The sequence below is a fragment of the Gavialis gangeticus genome, unplaced genomic scaffold, assembly GCF_001723915.1.
Source record: "Gavialis gangeticus isolate Ggan-Ray unplaced genomic scaffold, GavGan_comp1, whole genome shotgun sequence".
NCBI classification, from domain to species: Eukaryota; Metazoa; Chordata; order Crocodylia; family Gavialidae; genus Gavialis; species Gavialis gangeticus.
In genome coordinates, this window is record NW_017729031.1 from 91,908,249 (window position 1) to 91,914,703 (window position 6,455).

The following is a 6,455-nucleotide window of genomic DNA, read 5'->3' on the forward strand; positions in this document are numbered from 1 at the left end:
TGTGGGCCTAACCAAAGAAGTTAAAAAATAAAAAAAAAAAAAAAGCCCCATGTGGGGCACAGCAGCCATGGGGGCTTCTCCCATGGCTCTCCCAGCCTGGGCAGAGGCAGGCACAGCCAGAGAAGCAGCAGCAGAAGTCCCCATGGCAGCCCTGCCTGGCCACATCCCCCACCCTGGCCCTGGCCTACTGGCCCTTTTAAAGAAGCACCGCACTCACCGGCTGCAGCAACAGTGATCAGGGCCTCTAAGGGTTTGTGCCAGAATCCCCTGTGCATCATGGGACTGTGGGGAGTGTCCCCTGCCCACTGCTTGGCACCCGCGTGGTAGCTGCCACATCACGTGGGAGCAGCATGGCTCAGTAGGGTGCCATGCACCGTCTGGGAGCTGGAGCCCAGCTCCCGGGCAGCACCCTGCTGAGCCACACTGCACTCATGCCATGGGGTGCCAGGTGTGGGAAAAATCTGTCACGAGCCCTCAGAGGTCCTGATCACCACTGCTGCAGCTAGTGAGTGCAGGGCTTTTTTTAAGTGCCAGGAGGCTTGGGCCAGGCAGAGAAGCCATGGAGGCTTCTCCCATGGCTCCTCCAGCTGTGCCTGCCTGTGCCCCGGTGGGAGAAGCCATGGGAGAAGCCCCCATAGCTGCCCTGCCTGGCCCCAGCCTCCTGGCACCTTAAAAGGAGGGATGCAGGGCTGTTCCCAGGATGGGGGGGGGCACCTCCAAAATGTTTCAGATGGTTTCATTTAATTTTGGAGATGTTTCGGAGCCTTCCATTTTGTTTCAGATTCAGTGTTTCAAGCACCGAAATGGGCTGAAACACCTCCAAAATGAAACAGCTGCCAAAATTTCACACAGCCCTACTAATTACCAGAATAGCAGGCAAACTGTCATTCTGGTCTGTGACCCTTCCCTGCTCCCCCAAATCCTTGCATATTCATTATACACATTCTTTCATATCAGGACATTCCCAAATAGTTTTTCACCAAAACTACTTTCAACAATACCTCCACTGAGAGAACAAGAGGGAAACAAGGAATGACCCAAAGTACATATAGTAATGAATGCCGTCATAAAGGTAGGCCAGACAAATTCCTTGCAAAAAGTATACTAGACAAACTCTCCAAGGGGCTTTACAATCCATTTTTCTAGTGGTTTCTTCTGTTACTGTATTTTAGCACCAGCTTCCACACCACCCCTCCATGCTTCAATCATCACCTCTAATGTACTGGCTCATCAACATGACTTAGACAAGCACAAACAAATCTAGCCATCCCTCCATTTCAGTTTTCTGCTCAACAACAACTGACAATAAAACCAATTATTTGGACACTGTAAAAAAAACCCTTTGACCCAGAGTACTCGAATACCACACAAGTGGACATGATGCAAGAACCTGAAAAGAACAGGACAAGTAGGCAGTCTTTTCCACCCCATTCTACAGAACTTGGTGGGGGGCAAGTTGAGGGTTTGTTGTTGTTGGACAGGAGGCTTCAGATGTGAACTAAAAGAAAGGAGAAAAGATTCACTGCTTCTAATTCTTCAAGCACACAGGTCCAACACTTCTGCTGTTTTTCAGCTTTCAGCAAAGTAAAAACCAACGCAAGTTTTTCAGATTTCTATCTGCAGCAATAAAATGGAAAAGAATCATGTCAGCTTCCATACGTCAAGACTTGGGTAAGCTGGAAACAGAGGTAAACAGCAAAGCTATTCTTCAGAGAAATGGACCCAAAACTGAAGACTTGCACACTCTTTCAGCATCCAGAAAGTATGGTAAGGAATACAGGGAAAGCTGCCCCTGCTCAGTGCCCTCTATGTTTTTATCAGTTTAAGTAAGCACATTTACTCCTTCAGCCACTAGTCTTTTCCCACACGTCAGCAACAGTGCGCCTGAGATGGACATTTCTGAGCACACCCTATCTATCTGCTCCCCCAAGGGACACTATACCTGGAAACATGTCAATGAGGCCGTTCTGGGGCTGTCCCTTGCACTGGAAACGAATGTTTCTAAAATGTCCATGGATGGACACCCCAGAGAAGTTGCACCAGCCTATTTTCAGATTTGGAAAACATATACAATATGTGGCTTCATGGATCAAAGAGACTGAAATAAGACACATGCAAGGAACAGAGAACACAAAAGAGGAAACCAACTGCATTTAAATGACAGGAGAAAAGAGAAGAGAGTAAGTGGAATGAAGACACCAGGATAGAGATGGAGAGGAAAGAAAGAAAAAGCACAGTAAGGGCAACTGATTGAAGAACACTTGGCAAATATTTAATGAACATATGCTATTCATACAGCATATTCAATTAATGTGTTTGTAGTTTCTGACCAGCAGCAAGACAAATACCATTCAAACAAACTACTTCTGACAGATATTACCAAATATATTATATGACTGTTTTCCTGCTATATCTCTAGTCCCACTAGCAAATCATATTCAAAAGGTGTGTTGAACTGATGTTATATACTGAGTTTAGTTGAATTAGTCTCAAAATGATACAAAGCAATTTTATTTAATTTTTTAAAAATGCACAGGATGTTGCAGCACAGAGCTTTACCTAGGTGCACAGTTTTAGTCCTTGGATCAGTAAATATCCAATTTACCATGGACTGCTATTTGGAAACAAAACCTCCCCTCTAATTAGCCAGCAGGGCATCCCAGTGCATTTCAAAAAGATCTATTTAGGTGAGCCCTACTCCACAGTGGAACATGGCTTGCAACTGCTATTCAGCAGCTTCTTTAAGGATGCTTAAGTGGCCAAAAAAAATAAAGGCTGGACACATCCATCATTCAACTCACCAGGATCTAAACATATGCCACATCATATCAGCACCATGTCCTCGAGAGAAGGGCATATGATATAAACAAACTGATCTTAAAGACTCACAGCAGTAAATCATTTTTACTTAAAAAGTCTGAGATAAGCATGTGTTTGTCAGACAGAAAGATTTGAGATTTAGGTTCAGAATGTACCCTTAAAGAAAGAAAAAACCTTGCTAACTCCTCACCTCAGAACTCTGAGGACACGATAAAATATGACTGAAAATGCTGAATGAGGAAAAAAGTTACTCCTGAAACAGAACATTTGTTTCCATAAACTATGTGCATGTGCTTTTGTATGCAAATGTCCAACTTTCTCAGTCTACCAACTTGGCCCTCAATTCTATAGTTTACAACATGCAGACAGACACATGAGCACTGTACCTCCTTTGCACTGAAAGCTGCAAGAACTAAAATCCTAAAAGGGGACATTTTAGATACTGCACATCCTTAAAAGAGAGAGACCCACTCTCTCTCAAGCCCAAGCATGGGTTAATAGTCTACTCATTAGAGACAAACAGAAAGCCATTTGTTGCAACTGAGGGAAGGACTTTAAAGCCACCAATTTCTGTAGAATTTAAGCTCTTGCCGTTTAAATTGAGCCTGTATCTCTCACCCTTATGGCTGAAAAGGGTAGCCCAATGCTAGAAGAATGAAAACCAATTTGAATTTTTGCAAGTGTACAAACAGGCAGTTCCTGTGACTCTGCCTATATTCACAGTAGCAAGACTGACTCAAACAAGAGAACAGGCAGATTTCCTACTGTAGAGTGCACCACTTAAGTACAAGTGAAACTCATAAATCAGATCAACTGAAGCTGGTGCTGGTGTTGCTGATGCTTCAGAAGGCTACAAAAGTTCAAAGTCAGAAGCCAAAACGAAAGACTGAGGCCCCCATGCATCACTTGGGGATAGCAACCTAATGAAGTTCAAATGCTGGGAAACAGTCAATTGCTTTTAGACATCCCTGCTAAAGTCCTCACCCTCACTCGCCCCTAGGTAGTAGCCCGATATATTTTCCAAGTAGACTAATTTGGAGATTCAAATAAGAATCTGATTCCCATTTTAAAAGCTAGCACTGAATAACCTCCATTTTCTTTGTGCACTATGCTCTATCAAAAGATTATGTATGAATGAATTCTAACACATGTTGCTGTAGTTAAGAATTAATATTAAACTGTTTGAGCCAACCTGACTATTGGAAAAAGTAAGCCACTGTGTTAAAACAAAGATCATCAAAACTTTAGTAGATAGGAGACCAAATTTACATGATCAGTCACATCCGAAGTTGTGTACAGACCCAGCCATTTTCTAATTTTGGCTGATGAGTACCTCGTATACAACATCATTGTTGGATTCGACATTCAGTACAGTACTATTTTGTTCCTAATCCTATAAAATTCTCTTGTTAAGACGTGCCTGGTTATATTTACTTTAGGTTAGCCTACCAGTTTATTGAAAAATCTTGCCCCATAGACACACAATTCTCCTAATACGTTCATACCGAACACAGCAAAACATTGCATTTCAAATTTGAGTTTTTCATTTACCTACCCTATTTTACTATCCCCTATTAAAGTAACTGACAAGTCTACCTTGTATTCCAATGCAACTCTCAGAACATATGTTTTATGTTGGTTTAATCCACTTCATCTTTCCAATTCAAGATGCAGAAGCAAAATTAAATACTGGACCTGAAGGATGCCAAAGTGGCTTTTAGACATCTACAAAATAAAGGAACACATCAAAATTAAGAAGAAGAAATGAAATTGGGAAAGAAGCACATGCCCATCCAAATGGGAAAAATGCACAAAACCTGGAAAGGTTGCCTCTTACACATTTTGGTTTATACAAAAACTGGTGGTTGCTGAAACTTACTCTAACTGGGTGGCATTTTACATTTGGAAATGTAATTGAGTGAACATGTTGCCATGGTTACAGTGGAATTCTGCAATAACTTTGTTGCCTTGTAATTGCTGTATATTTGTATACAAGCAGCTGAGCTTTCTTAATTCAATGTCCCCTTAACTCTTTCAGACAGGCTCCAAATCATCAACCATAGCTTTTAGGTTGAAAACTACAACAGCAACTGAAACACCAAAAACTAAACACTCAAAGCAACACCAGATCATATTACAAAAAAAGAAATACTGTTAAAAAAAAAAAAAATCAGATTACTACATAAATGCTAGTGGTGTTCCTTCACTTCTAAAAAATGTTGCCTTTTAGAAAGAGGCTTCCCTTTAGGTAATTAACTTCAGATAGCTACAGGCCACAATAAAGAACACTTTGACAGTAGTGAACACAGCCTGTGCAAGGCACTTTTGGCACTATAAAAACAGCAGTAAATCAAAATGTATTCCAGCAGCTTTCTTCACTAAAATTTAATTTTACCTATGGTGCAGAAGATGAACATAAGATTCGGCACGTTGCTGAGATCTCACACTGGAGTACAGAGACTGCATGGACTGGAATACAGCTAGGTCTCCACACGAGCTCAAACCATGCACATAGCCATATAGGAGATGAATTCAAAGCAAGGAACCGGTGTCTGTGGCCCCCAACATGACAATGTGTTCCCTGAATCCAGGCATACAGATGGCATTCACCTCAACAGACCACCCAATCATCTGCAGAATTTACTAAAGCTCACCTCGCCTTAAACCACTAGGCAACTTGATGGTAATGAATGTACCATTAAATCCAGTAAGCCAACAATTTAAGTGACAAGCCTAATTTCCGCAAACCTTGACATGAAAGCTGTCACAGCAAATCTACTGACAAACTGCAAAAGCAACAAGAACCCTTCAGAGTCATGCAGGCATGTACATGAGCTACATAATGCTATTACAAAGGTTTTAAAGAAAAAAAATGAATCAGGTTTACCACCCTCCAAATGGTACAAGGTAGCCTGGTATAATGTCAAGTAACTGGCATGTAAAGTGAAACAGCTTAAGATGTCATGCTGCATTTGCCATGCCACAAAAATGCAAAGATAACATTTAAGAAGCTCAAGTGTTGCACAGCATCTTTCCTGATGAATTCCTGCAGCATAAACCCACACACAACTGCTCAGCAACACCTCCCTTCTCACTGCTCCAAATACATTATAATTAATTTTTTAAAAATTATGACATGAAAATTGTTGCACAAACTCAACACTTCACAGTTAAGAGTAAAATTCCCTTCTGATCGCACAGAACAGCTGGTGGGGCAGGAGAGAGGGAGGGAAGGAGGAGAATGTGCCCACATGAAAAACGCACACACTCAGAGGCACGCTGCTTGTGCAGATACAGCTGCAAACTTGCTCACAAATGTAACAAGCACCTTCTCACATGTCAGACTGGGACTTCATCCTAAACCTAGTGGCAACAGAAGTCTTAAAAGACAAGGTGCACAAGGGCATGACAGACTGAGCAGGAGCAGGTCTAGCTGGTGCAAGGGTCAGGGCACCACAAGCACCAGGTCCTGTGCCCTCTAGCACTCTTGTCCCATGCAAACCCAAGAGGCAGCACTGGAGTGGGGCAATCTTTTGCTAAAAACCCAAGGGCCAAAACAAGCTTGCAATTCTATTATTATGGTAACACCACCATAAACATTAAAAAAAAAAAAAAAAAATGGAAACAACCTTTGG